This window comes from Cyprinus carpio, chromosome B4, assembly GCF_018340385.1.
Source record: "Cyprinus carpio isolate SPL01 chromosome B4, ASM1834038v1, whole genome shotgun sequence".
NCBI classification, from domain to species: Eukaryota; Metazoa; Chordata; class Actinopteri; order Cypriniformes; family Cyprinidae; genus Cyprinus; species Cyprinus carpio.
The window spans coordinates 31,942,827-31,958,125 of record NC_056600.1 but is presented as its reverse complement, the minus strand read 5'-3'; positions in this window follow the sequence as shown (position 1 = coordinate 31,958,125).

The window sequence follows — 15,299 nt, the reverse complement described above, 5'->3', positions numbered from 1 at the left end:
GATTTTCTGCACCTTTGATATTTAGAGTAGGATGAAGGCAAGCAATGTTATGAAGGTATGGGGGGCTGATTTAATAAGTTAGTCAATGTGAGAAATAAAAAGTGAGAGAAAGATTGAAAATCATACCAAGATTTCTGATAGCACTGGAAGGCCTAAAACACCAGCAGTATTAACCATTTGAACAGAGAGGTTACCAACCAGCAGCTTATGGTCATTGTTACGGAAGCTATTGGACATTTGAGCATTGATATCAACTAATATTTGGATGGGAGTCGTTTTGTTAGTTGTTAGTGTAGCTTTAGTAAATTTGATGTTTTGTTTGTTTTTCTTATGTTGTTGATTTAATGTAATGTATTGTACATCTATTTATTTACCCTGGTCTTGTCATGATCCTGTCTCTTTCTCTGTCTCCCTCTGCTGGTCACACACACACACACACACACACACTATTCACCATCTTGCTCTCTTTTCCATTACTGACAGCTGTTTTCACTTTCCATTAGGCTCATTCCTCCCCACCTGTTCCTTATCCCCTCTCATTATCTTGGCTTCTTCTAACTCTCTCTTTCCCAGTCTTGTTGTCAGATTGTTTGATGTCTCAGATGCTCCTTGACCAGAGTTTTTCACAGTCCTGTCCTGTCCTGTCTGTGGGATCTACGGAATAACTTCCACTGCTGGAATTACTCTGTGCTCGTCATTGTACATCCACAAGACCTTACCGGCTAAAGACTGCAGCTAATTACCTGCTCGGTGCTCTCCGTCCGTATCCAGTTCCATCCGTTTCTCCGTGATCTATGAGAACCGCCGTCTCAACAGCCTTCTAGTCATCCCTGCCACAGAGGAGATTTGTGTTCACATTATTTCACCAGTCTACTGGTTTCTTCAGTTTGCTGTTCATTATTGAAACTTCGGTTTGGATTACCTGTGGTCAGACTTTTGATTTGTATTAAAGAACTGTAATTGTCACTCTCGCTTTTGAGTCCTCTCTACTCCATCACAGAACAATCTGACCAGAATATGGACTCAGCGAGTGGCAGCTCGTTCCAGATTGCTGTCGAACACCAGGGTGCCCTCCTGGGCAAACATGAGGAGGACATTACCGCCTCCAGACACGTCGTCGAGATGCTGGCCGCTCAGATGTCCGATCTCTCTTGCCAGGTCCACAATATGCGCCACCATCCTTCCGCCTCGCATGTTCCTCCCGACTTGCCGGAGCCGTGGATTAATCGTCCAGTCTATTCGGGTGAGCCAACACAATGTCGCTCTTTCCTAACCCAGTGTGAGGTGGTGTTTTCCCTACAGCCCGTGACGTATGCGAAGGAGCAAGCCAAGGTCGCCTACGTTTTTTCCCTTCTCGCTGGCAGGGCTCGAGAATGGGGAACGGCTAACTGGGAGGCGGAGACGGACTGCATCTTCAGCTTTTCAAGGATGAGATGATCCAGGTCTTCAACTGATCAGCCTACGGTGAGGAGGCTTCTCGACTGCTTTCCGCTCTCCGGCAGGGGAGGCGCTCCGTGCCAGATTTTTCAATTGAATTCCGGACCGTCGCTACCACCTGCGGCTGGAATCAATCTACGTTGGTCGCTCATTTTTTGGAGGGTCTCAATCCTGAGTTGAAGGACGAAATCCTCATCTGGGAGATTCCCACTCGGCTCGACGATCTCATCGACCTGGCTATTCGGGTCGAGAGACGGTTCGACCTACGGCGTATAGCTCGCAGCATGGAGGTCACTCTTTTTCCTACGCCTCCTGTCAATTTCGTTCCATCAACCGCAGGCCTGGATCCCGAACCCATGCAGCTTGGAGGACTTCGGATCTCTCCTAAGGAGTGCGAGAGGAGCTCCTCTGCATGTATTGCGCAGCCTGCAATCATTTCGTCTCTTTGTGCCCGGTAAAAGCCAGCGCTCGTCAGTAGGCGGGGGGTTACTGGCGAGCACCATCACCAAGGTAACCCCTTCAAGCTCTTGCACAACATTTCATGTGCTTCTTCATTGGTCCTGTTCGTCGGTCTCCTGCTCCGCCTTGATCGACTCTGTGGCAGAGGGAAATTTTGTTGATGAGGAGTGGGCGCTTCAGCAAGGTATTCCCCTCACACACTTAAGAGACTTCACCCCCCTTTTCACCCTAGATGGCAGTTCCCTACCTAGAGTACAGAGAGAGTTTATTCCATTGACTCTTACCGTTTCTGGTAATCAGAAAGACAGAGAGACAATTTCCTTTTTAATTTTTCGATCTCCTTATACTCCTGTAGTTTTAGGTCATCCTTGGCTTAAGCTCCATAATCCTCACATTGATTGGTCCAAGGGATCCATTTTGTCTTGGAAGTTGTCATGTCATGTTGAATGTTTAGTCTCTGCTGTTCCCCTTGTTTCTTCTGTTTTTCAGGAGGAGGCAGGAGATTTGTCTGGAGTACCTTAGGAATATCACGATTTGCGAGGGGTTTTCAGTCGTTCCCAAGCCACTTCTCCCCCCCCCACTGCCCATACGACTGCAGTATTTATCTTCTCCCGGGGACCACGCCCCCATGGGGAAGGCTCTACTCCCTTTCGGCTCCTGAACGGGAGGTGTTAGAGAATTATCAATCCGAATCTCTTAACACCGGCACCATCGTTCCGTCCTCGTCTCCTGCCGGCGCTGGGTTTTTCTTTGTCAAGAAAAATGACGGGTCTTTGCGTCCCTGCATAGATTATCGGGGGCTGAATGACATCACTGTTAAGAATCGCTATCCCTTGCCATTGATGTCCTCGGCTTTCGAGATTTTGCAGGGAGCAACTATTTTTTCCAAGCTCGATCTCCGTAACGCTTATCATCTTGTAGGAATTAGAGAGGGGGATGAGTGGAAGACCGCCTTTAACATGCCCCTCGGGCACTTTGAATATAAGGTTCTTCCCTTCGGATTGGTCATTGCCCCCGCCGTCTTTCAGGCTCGTCAATGACGTCCTTTGGGATATGCTCAACATATTCGTGTATATCTCAATGACATATTAATTTTCTCACCTTCTCTCCAAGTCCATGTGCAACACGTTCTTACTTGAGAATCAACTCTTTGTCAAGGCTGAGAAATGCTCCTTTCACGTGTCCTCGGTAACGTTCCTGGGCTTGGTCATCTCTGCAGAGAGGATCAGTATGGATACAGCTAAGGTCCAGGCGGTTGCTGACTTGCCCGTCTCTGACTCTTGTGTCTCGTTACAACGCTTTCTCGGTTTTGCAAATTTTTATTGTCATTTTATACGCAATTTTAGCCAAGTTAAGTCCAGTTTTAGATGGTCAAGATCTGCTCAAGAGGCTTTTGACTGTCTAAAAACTCTCTTTATCTCTGCGCCCATTCTTCTCACTCCGGATATCACGAGACAATTTATCGTCGAGGTCGATGCATCTGAGGTGGGGGTAGGAGCCGTTCTTTCTCAGCGGTCAGACTCTGATGGCAAGATACACCCGTGCGCATACTTTTCTCATCGACTCTCCCCCGCAGAACATAATTACGATGTTGGTAATGCGAACTGCTCACCATCCGCCTGGCTTTGGGTGAATGGCGACAATGGCTAGAGGGCTCCACCATCCCTTTTATCGTCTGGATTGACCATCGTAATTTGGAAATTTCGACTTCTCCATCTCTTACCGCCCTGGCTCTAAGAATGTCAAGCCTTACGCGTTGTCTGGTCTCTTTGATTCCTTGGCCACCGTCACATCCCGGGCGGAGATTATTCCTCCCGGTCGCGTGGTGGGTACTACGGTTTGGGGAATCAAGAGACAGGTTAAGCACTCTCTTTCTCATGTTGCCACCCCTCGAAACTGCCCTAGGGGCTATCTTTTTGTCCCGGTGCCTACACGCTTGGCTGTCCTTCAGTGGGCTCATTCATCCAAATTAACTGCCCATCCCGGTGTCCGGGGTACGATCGCATTTATCCATCAGCGTTTCTGGTGGCCGACCTTAGACCATGATGCGCGTTGTTTCATCACCTCCTGCTCTGTCTGTGCCCAGACCAAGGCGGGGAATTTCCCACCTGCTGGTCTCCTGCGGCCGCTACCGGTCCCTACTCGGCCATGGTCCCATATTGCTCTCGATTTTATTACCGGTCCCCCCCCGCCGGTAATACCGTCATCATGACTGTAGTCGACCGTTTTTCTAAATCTGCTCACTTTATTCCACTCGCCAAGCTCCTCTCTGCCAAGGGGACAGCCCAGATTATGGTTAATCATGTGTTCAAGTTTCATGGGTTGCCCACTGATGTTGTTTCCGATAGGGGCCCGCAATTTGCGTCGCTGTTTTGGAGAGAGTTCTGTCGCCTTTCCTCGGGTTTTCACCCCCAGACTAATGGTCAGGCCGAATGGGCCAATCAAATTGTCGCCCATATTCTCCGCAGTCTAGGCTATCGTAACCCTGCGTCCTGGGCAGAGCAGCTCCCTTGGGCGGAATATGCTCATAACTCTCTTCCAATTTTCTGCCACAGGTCTCTCACCCTTTCATTGTTGTCTCGGTTATCAACCTCCTTTATTCCTGTCACAAGAAACCAATTCTAACTGCCCGTCCGTTCAAGCGTTCATCAGTCGTTGCAAGCGAACTTGGAAGAGGGTGAGATCTGCCCTTTGTTATTTGAGTAGACGCATGAGCATCGCAGCCAACAGGTCTCACGTCAAGAGTCCTTGCTATGTTTCTGGTCAGAGTGTGGCTTTCCACTTCCAATTTACCTTTCCAGTCCTAGTCTCATAAACTGGCACCCCGTTTTATCGGACCATTCCGCATAGTCAAGATCATTAACCCTGTCGCCGTCAAGCTTTGTCTGCCGCCTAATCTTCTTTGTGTTCACCCTGTTTTTCACATTTCTTGTATTAAGCCTGTTAATTGCTCGTCCTCTCACTCTTCGTTCTCCGCCGTTCGTATTGAGGGCTCTCCCGTCTATACTGTCTGCAGGATCATGGACATGCGCCGTCGGGGTCGTGGGGATCAATATTTGGTTGATTGGGAGGGGTATGGTCCTGAGGAGAGAAGCTGGTTTCCCCCAGGACATCCTGGACCCCTCGCTCATTGATGATTTCCTCCGGTCTCGCCAGAGTTCCCCCTCGGGAGCGCCAGGAGTATACAATGTACATGTTTCTAAATAATGACAGTTAAATTCTTTAATAGCATTATAAGTGGACTTAAGAGAAAATAACTAATTTTAATTTAAATACATGTTTCTTTTTTTTCCCACCCAGACACCTACAATGGTGGCAGCTTGGAGAGAGGTGGCAACAGGATTTGAAAACAAGTGGCAGTTTCCTCATTGCTCATTGCTTGGGTGTCATAGATGGGAAGCACATCTACATCCAGCCACCTGCAAACTCTGGAAGCAACTACCATAATTATAAGTCAAGATTTTCTGTTGTGCTCATGGCATTAGCTGATGTCAACTACATATTCATCTATGCTTATGTGGGCATACAAGGAAGACTGTCTGATGGAGGAATATTTGGCCAGTCAGACCTCCGAGCTGCCATGGACAGAGGTCTGCTGAATGTCCCCCCTCCAGATCCACAACCAGGCAGTAACATAACTTTGCCTTATGTATTTGTTGGAGATGAAGTATTCCCTCTTTGAAATGACGTGATGAAGCCATTCACCTTGCGAAATCTACAGTGAATATTATACAGTATACAGTGAATATTTAACTACAGGCTGTCAAGGGCAAGGCATACAGTTGAAAACACGTTTGGAATTTTGGCCAATAGGCTCTGCATATTGCTCTGGAGCCTGACAAAGTGGCAACACTAACACTAGCTGCACTCTGTCTGCATAACTTCCTCAGGGAGAAGGCATCAGATGTGTACCTGCCTTCAGCCTTTGCAGATGCAGAAGATGAGAACCACAATGTAGTACCCGGAGCTTGGAGAAAAGATAGAGATCTCCCCTCTGTGCCAGTCAGCAATGCAAGGAATGCCACAACCGCTGCCAAAAAAATCGAGACAGTTTGAAGGAATACTATCTGTCACCAGTTGGATCTGTTTCCTGGCAGGAAAATATGATTTAAAAATGGACATAAACTAATAAATGTGTTCAATTAGAACATTTTATAAGACATATGGAAAACTGGCTCAGGTGGACTTCCTGTTTGTTTCTTTAACCAATGTTAGCACAAAATATAACCTTTAAAACTATTTTTTTTGTAATATATAACATTTAAAAACTGAAGGTAATTAAAAGTAAGAGAATATGTAATGGTCAAAATTAACATGATAGCATAACACAAAAGATTAACAGATATTAATTTATATATGATAAATTGAGTGCTTAAATATCATATTATTCATACGCTAGCTGAACTAAAGATTATAAGACAAATTACTATCTTTCCTAAACATAAATAACCTGGTCATTCTCTCTGCACTGGTGTCTGCTGCTGAGCAGTTAAGGGCTGCTGCTTCTGCTGCTGAGCAGTTGAGGGCTGCTGCTTCTGCTGCTGAGTAGTTGAGGGCTGCTGCTGCTGCTGAGCAGTTGTTTGATGCTGCCCTGTCTGTAGCTGGCTGTCTGATCTTATCTGATCACTTATCAACATCATCAGATGACGAGTTGCTTCATCGATGGTGGCGGACTGGAAGAGTAATACAGTATACAACATTTTAGAATTTTAAACCATAACATTTTATCTGGTGAACAATCTTTAGATATTTTGTGTTAGGTTACAGAAATTAACGTTTCCATTAAGGGTTGTGCCTTTGTAAGCCATTGTATCTGTAGATTTGTTTTTTTGTCCAATACAAATAACCTGTTATTTCAATCAATCACAATACTATATAATGTTACCAATCAACATCAACAAAAGCCATCTTTACACTACAAAAGTTGAAACCTACATCTGACATGATATTTGTTTATTTACACAGACTGTTTGCTGCTCATGTACATGTACTTACACAAATTTGGGTATTGTAAATAGCCTAAATAATCAATAACAAGAACTCAGAGGGTGAAGCTGATTATATAAATTATTGTTGATTATAAGAACTATAAAAACCATTTATTTTTATTGCTGATTAGTAAATCATAAAATAAAGAAAGAAAGATAATTTGTGATCGTTAATTCAGAATTCATTTAGTAAACAACCCCAGTGTTCACCGTGGTTAGTAATCAAAATGCCTCCGATTGGCCAAACTGCATTAATTAAGCTCGACAGAAAGTGTGATTGGTTATAACCTTCAATGCTGCAAACCGCTAGTATAAAGAAATATGACCCAATGTGAGCAAATCTATTGCAAATTACCCTTTTCATTAATTTCACATATGACTTTAATCGTTACAGCCATAATAGATCTAGCATCATTTTTCTGGGGCATTTTGCCCTCTTATATCGAAATTGGGGGTATTTTGATCTGAATTTAGCAGTTGATCTCGCTACACACCTGTTTAATCACACTGGTGTGACTGCACGAGACAAGGTGTTAATTATCAGATGTAAAATATTATTTTTGTCTTTTGGAATCTGCATCCAAATCCATTTGGCTCAAAAACCTCACTTCGAATGGGCATGGCACCTGTAGTGTGAACAATGTGGTTGTGCAGTTGGACAGTCTATGTCATTTATGTGTAAAATAATCTAATTGCCCTCTTCCTAGATATTTCTAAGATACATTAGACATATTTAGCATCAAAATAAATAAAACTGGTTACCTGAGATTGTCGATTCAGCGGATCCATCTTGGCTCGTGTTGATTGAAGTCAAATGATTCCATGTGCGGTTCAATATCAACAAATGAGATATCAATCAATAAGATTTCATATATGATTCCTGCATTTTCATTGGTCTGTCATGGAAGACTATTTCTGATTGGTTGTTGCCGTTGTTACAGTACAGATGGGTCGGAGACGGGAGATCACAGGTAAGGTGGTTTATTGACAAGCAAATGGGATAGTGAACACAGGTGAGTCAAATAGCAGTGGCAATCGTGACTGATGAGTGAGAGTGCAATGATACTGTCCTTTGTATTGAGCAGAGTAGAGATCCAAGTGGCAGTAGAGGAGTAGAGACGTTGAAGGATGAAGACACACACACACTAACGATGAACACAGGAGGTAACTTGGAATCGCTGGAGACAGGTAAGTATAACACTGGTAGTCCTTGAAGTTAGCAAGTAGGCAAGCCCTAGATGCGAACGAGACCGGACAGTGGCTGTGTGTGTGTGAGTGTCCTTTATGTGCCAGTAGATTAGGGTGCTGACGAGGGGCCGGTGTGTGTGATCAGTGAGGGAGTGCGCTGTGATTGGATGGTGTTGGAGCCTGGCGTGTCTGTGACAGCCGTTTTGACAGTGTTTATTCCAAGAACAAAGAGAAAGAAATCATATAGAAAGACTACTTAAGACGGGCATACACGGTGAGTTTTTTGCTGTCGTACTAGCTCGCAGACTATTTTTTTTATCTCAGGAGAAAATCGCAGATGCTCGCATGGTTGCGGCTCGTACCATGTGAGAAGAATTACGGGCCGATCTGAGAACATTACGAGCACCTCCGGTCCTCCTGATAATTTTCAAACGTCAAAAAAAAATCGGACGCTGACGGTTTAAATTTGTGCCATATGTGCGGTTGAAAGAGACGATTTGGCGATCCGTCTGAAGTTGACCAATCAGAAGATGACAAAAGCCACAGAAGAAGAAGGTGACAATGGCGGCGGCAGACCTTCTAGAAGAAAGACAAGCTTGTCAAACTGTGGCACGAGGAATGTGTACTGTATGGCGTGGCCTGCAGTGTGTATCACGATAGAATTCGAAAGGATGATGTTTTACGGTGTATTGCACAAGAACGTGATCTCTCAGGTGAAGTTTTTAGCCCGTTGGCTATAGCTAATAGCTACCTATGATGTGTCTTTTCGACATGAATGTTGTGACGTGGGGAAGAATCACTCGACAAGTTTTGGTTTCGTGAACAACAAAGGCCCCGGAGGGTGGATTTTTATTTACAGACAAAGTGCAGGGTGGCAAGCCGGTGTGGGTAGGCTGGTGCTCAACGGTGCTCTTCAGTGCCCAATCAAAGGGAAGTGGGTGTCCAAACGTGCTCCAAAAGTGGTGGGCTGTCGGTCACTCGTTGCTTTCTGGAGAAAAAATGAGAGAGAGAGCGTAAGTCCAGCGTTTCATCGGCTCGAGACCAGTGTCTGTCCTGTCTGCTCAGCAGGTGCTGTTTAAGAGCCGTGTTCTAATGAGATGCAGCGGTGACCGATCAGCCGGCGGTGAGGACGTGCAGGTGTGCCTCGTTGGTTGCCAGGGCGACGCTGATTCCTCCTAGGACGCTAGTCACAATGTATATAAATTTACACACACAGCAGTTACCAGACATGGAAAATACATTTTGTCTTTGAAAGAAACTGATCCATTTTGTTGATGTTAATATTTAGCTTACACTGGTTGTATCACTTAAAGCAGTGGCTCTCAAACTTTTTATACCAAGTACCACCTCAAAATATTTTGGATCTCTAAGTAATATACCAGGCATAATGACCAACATTAAAACAGGTCCACATCTTAAAAAAGAACAATGGCACTGACATATTTTATGATACGTCAGAGCAAAATATTTTCAGTTGAGAGTTCAAACATGCATTTCAGTCTGGGACTGGCCTTGTCCCACTAGATGTACTCATACCCCATTTTGAGAACCACTGATTTAAAGGGATAGTTTTGGACACAGCGTAGATGTCAGAATAGTTTAATGTTGCTGTTTTTAATTGTTTATACAGTGCAGGATGTGCAGACTAGAATGGCTACACTGAGGACGCAGTTTGGAAAGCTCCTTAAAGGATAACCAAGTGGTAGTGGATTGACACACATGACATCAAGGCAAAAGTGGATATTCCAACACTTGCAGTTCCTGACGCCATTTGTTTTACACAGACCAAGTGAAACTAGTTTGGAAGGAAGTAGAAAAAAAGAAAAAGGAAAAAAGAGGCAGAAAGAATTAGTAGGGGAGAAAGATGAGGACATGGGGTAGATGGGAAGAGATAAGAGAAAACGAGGAACTTGAACTTAAAGAAACAGGAAAATAGGTATTTTATTATTATTATTATTATTATTATTATAACATTTTGATTGTTCTTGTATTATTATTATTATTTATTTATTTATTTTTTACAGCTTGAACCTGATACTGCTGCTGAAGAACAGGAGCAAATTGAAATGGAAGATGAAACTGCTGTGTCTCCAGATTTACAGCAGAGTTCCCAGCAGTTCCCTTTTTCAGACGCAGCTTGTGGAAATGACTTGGTTGCCTCCGAAGCTCCTGCCTCTCCAGCTCTCGTCACTCCACGACATTGCTCAGCACAACCATTGCGTTGTGCGAGGTACAGATCTAAGACAAATGACAACAACATTGAACTACAAAAAATAGCTAAACTCAGTAAGGTTGCAGAGAAGACTTCAAACAGAGAGGAGAAAGGAGAGTATTCTTTTGGGAAACAGGTCGCAGAGGAGCTTGGCCGGATCAAAAACCCCACTCTAGTATTGTGATTGAATCTCTCAGATTTATGATGCCCAAGAAAGTGAATTGTCACCACATCCTGTGCAAAGCCACCCAGGCTTCCCAATGCCTGGAAATTACTATTCTCATCATTCAACATACCTTCCTTCTCCATCATCCTCAGTACCCGAACCAGCACCACCCCCCTTACTTTCCCAGCAAGCGTACTAATTTTTGCCTCAGCCAGATGATTCTGGGTGCCGTCAGCTACAGGATCTTTAGTTTAATGTTTAGAATTATTCTTTTTATTTATTTAATTTGAACTTAAGTTTGAGGGCTGTTCAGTGTAGGGCTATTCTGTTTTCATTTGAATTATTTGCATACTTTTTCCAACACTGTTCTGTACTGTATTTATTTGAGAATGTTTGAACATGGACCTGTTTAGTAGAATACGAAGATACTAATAAAAGTTAATGTTCACTGTTATTTGTTTACCTGATCATCATTTTACTTGGTACACATACTGAACTTGCCATGGTACACTGCCTTAAAGACTACCTTGTCTCCCCAGCTGGCAGTCACGTTGCTGTTTTGCAGCAACCGTTGGATTTCTTCCTCCTCCCATGTTTACAGAATGCAGGGTTCTCTGCACTCTCCATTCCCCTTCATGGAGCTGATGGTTCTCATCCTCCCAGTCAGTGAACCCAGGTGGAAGGTAGGCTTCTGGTTGTTTTTGACACATGAAATTGTGGCGGCACAGTGCTGCCAGGGTCACCACTACTGCTTTGGCTGGTTTAAGGCAGATGGTGGTACGGAACACCCTGAGACGGTTGGCAAGAATCCCAAATGCATTTTCTACAACTCGTCTTGCACGTGATAATCTGTTATTGAAAATGCGTTGTTCAGGATGGAGTCGACGGTGTGGGTATGGTTTCATTAGGTCGTTCCTCAGGGGGTAAGCCTCATCTCCAATAAAGGCATAAGGCATGATGCTGCTGCTGCTTTTTTTTTAGAGGCTCAGGATTCAAGATTCCAGATTTTATTTGTCACGTACAAGTTATATGACATACAACAAGCAGTGAAATGTAGGAAGGAGGTGGAAGGTTTAATTTCCCCTGATCTAAGGCTGCTCGTAAATCAGATTGTGCGAACAAACCTGCATCTGAGACTCTGCCTTGAACACCAACATTTTTGTAGATGAACTTGTAGTTGGCGTCTGATATGGCCATCAACAAAATGGAAAATCTTGATTTGTAATTGTAATACATGCTACCGCTGTTGGCTGGGGGCTGTATGAAGATGTACTTTCCATCAATTGCTCCAATGCAATGTGGAAATTGCCACTTCAGTTCAAATTCATGAGCTATTTTTCTCCATTCTTCCTCAGAAGTTGGTGTCTGAAAACATTAGAGCAACTTGTTATTTGAGATACCATTTAGAACAATAAGCAAGCTGGCTTTGATTCTCCACGACAGAGATGCACAAGACGAAGTTGGCCTACGAATAACTTTAATTTAGAATATAATCATATGTACTTGTTTTATGTACTTTTTTTGTGCATTTTGCATTGTACTACAGGTACATTTAAAATGTCAAGGTAAAATCAATGCTTAGTAATATTTAATTAGGAATAGTGCTGTCATTTACAGTGTTTTCCATGGGACTGTGCACCTTCAAAAAATCCTCCTTCATAGTTTGAAGAGCTTTGCATGTTTCTTCCACAATTTTTCCAATGGTTGTACTTCCGATTCGATACTGAAATCCAAGTGATTTAATGAGACACGAGATCATGTTTTCTTAATCAAGGGATTTTTTTATACATTTTTTGTTATATCATACACAAATTGATAGAAATTTAAAATGGAGATAAATGTAATAAAATGTAGTGTAATAATTGTGATTTTTTTTATTTTTGTTTTCGTCTGTTATGACTTACCTGTTGCCAGGAATCTCAGTGTCACTGACAGTCTGTCTTGGACAGTGATGCTCCTCCTCATAACAGTGTTGGTTTTAGTGATTAAAGGCTCAACCATAGACCATTGGTTCCCAAACCTGTCCTGGAGGACCCCCTGCCCTGCACATTTTCTATGTCTCCCTAATCAGACACACCCAATTTAGTTCTCGCATTGTCTATTAATGAGCTGATGAGTGGAATCACAACTATTATTTTTATGAATAGCGCGAAACGTAATGCTTACGTCAGAGTTTGTAAAATCGTAGTAAATTCGTGTCGTGTGTGACTGCCTTCGTACAATTTTTGGATAAACTCAAAAAAAAAATCTGAATCGCACCGTGTACACCCACCTTTAGGCATTTGCGAATGCACGAGACACAGTCTGGGCACATACACGCTTGCTTTAAGTGAAGAGGAGAGATTCGAGATTGCAACGGACACGTGCAGGCATATTCTCTGAGCGAGGCCAGTGAGAATTCATACAAGAGCAGCGTGTATCTGAGAGCACGCGCATTATATTAATGTACTTTCATGCTACAATAATGCGGTCTCGACATTTGTCAGTAAAATAACGCCATTCATGAATTGATGCATTTTGGTTGTGTTGATTATAATTTGTGCGCACTAAACCCTGGTAGGAAAATTTGATGGGTAGGATAAAATGTCAGGACACCGGCAACGGCTGTAAACAAAGCAGCCCTGAACTCATAAACGCTACTTGAAATTAAAATGACAAGGACACTTTCTGAAGACAATCAGTTACCTTCAAAGATACATTCATAAAAAAGGGCAAAAAATTAATTAATGAATGGGAAACTCTGTGTCGCTATTGTGAATGATAACATAATGATTTGCTAGCTTACATGCTAATTCCAGTACCGTTACTCACCAGGTTGCTGAAGCGCCTCCGCTATCGATCACCAACATTTATCTTTTTTCATTCTGTCGTGGTACTCCCTCGATGACACATCATAAAGGCAAGCATACTGTTGCCATAGCTCCACAAAGCTTTCTTCCATTTGGTAAGTCCACCTAGCAGTAGAGTCATCTCTATTTAATTTTACCACGTTTAAAAGCTGTGTACAGAAGAGAGTCTGTGTTCCTACTGGTCAACGTCAACCATGTGACGGAACCAGTCGTGGACGGCAGAAAAAAAATTAAACATGCTAGACTTTCTGTTTTGACATCATGAAGCGTCGCAGACATGGCATCGGTTGTTGTGCACTATGACACACTACACGAGATGAAACGATTGAATCGTGTGTCCCGACGCCCATTGTCGAATACGAATCCCCACGACACCCTACGTCAAGCAGATCGTGGCAAAATCGGGCTAAAATTGTGTAGTCTGAACAGGGCTTAAGTTTACAACACTTGACACTATCACAGAAATTACATATTAGAACAATCCATGTGGTAAAGTAAAAATATAATACAGTAATCACACAGTGCAGTTATAGAATTGTACATATAAATCCTCTTTGTTTTTGTGCAGAGAGACAGCAATGAACCGAGTCCGACTGAAGGAGATGAGTGTTACTCAAATCCTGAACGCTGCAGCTGTAAAGAAGAGCCTGAAGATGCCAAGCAAGGAAAGATCTGCTAGAAAAGATCAATACTGTGGCGAAATATTACAAAGGCATGAACATCACTTACTACGGTGTGCCTGTAATGGACGACTACTTGTTTGACATCAGCAAGTACTTCTTGCCAGCTGCCAAATTCATCCACAAGGCCCTCAGTAACCCAGAGAGTAAGAGCTGTGAGACACACACATAAAGTGTCCTATAGTGACAAACTGTCTAGGAAAGAGATTGTTTTGAGTGTCTTTGTTTGTATTTCCTCAGATAAGGTGTTATTGCACTGCACAGACGGTGTCAGGTGCTCTCCCACACTTTTTCTGGCGTATCTGATGATCCAGCATAATTTAATTTTTACATTTTTATTTCATTTCCTACTGTATTGCAGATAAAGCAGTACAGAAGTACATCTGCCACTCACAGGAGAAATCTGTTCATATGATTGCATGATGCATTCAAAAGATAATGAACATTCTTTATAAAAGTTGGTAGTGTTGTTGCAGATGAAATCTAACCTGGATTACATTATTTATATTCATTTATTTTATCATGTTAGATATTGATTACACAGATCTACAGACAAAATGCTTCTGAAATAAATGTAGTCAAATGTCTAATTCCGGGTCACTGATGCCTAAACTTGTTGACTGACTCTAGTTATCTAGATATGCTATTGGGTCAGTATATATATGACTCTTGACTTGGGAATGGCAGAGGATAAATGAGTTATAAAGGGAAGGGATTTCAATTTAACTAGAAATGATAATATTTTTTATAACCTATTTTTTTTTTAAAAATGTTAAGTGTTGCATAAGTGTTATTTTTTAAGAGAACATGTAAACAACACATATGTACGGATATAGTTTGTTGACTTCAGCTCAGCATTTAACACTGTCATTCCCTCCAAGCTGACCACAAACCTTGGAGACCTGGACATTAACACCTCCCTCTGCAACTGAATTATGGACTTTCTGACCAACAGACCTCAGCATGTTAGGCAACACCTGCTCCACCACCATCACACTCAACACCGGCGTACCACAGGGCTGTGTGCTGAGCCCATTCCTCTACTCCCTCTACACCCACGACTGCAAGCCTGTGCATGGATCCAACTCCTTCATTAAGTTTGCAGACGACACCACGGTGATCGGCCTCATCAGAGACAACGATGAGACTGCCGACAGGGAAGAGGTACAGCACCTGGCCTCATGGTGCGCTGACAACAACCTGCTCCTTAACACCAGCAAGAAAAGGAGCTCATTGTGGACTTCAGGAAGAAGAATGGAAACACGCATGACCCCATCCACATTAACGGGATGGTTGTTGAATGTGTCTCCAGCTTCAAGT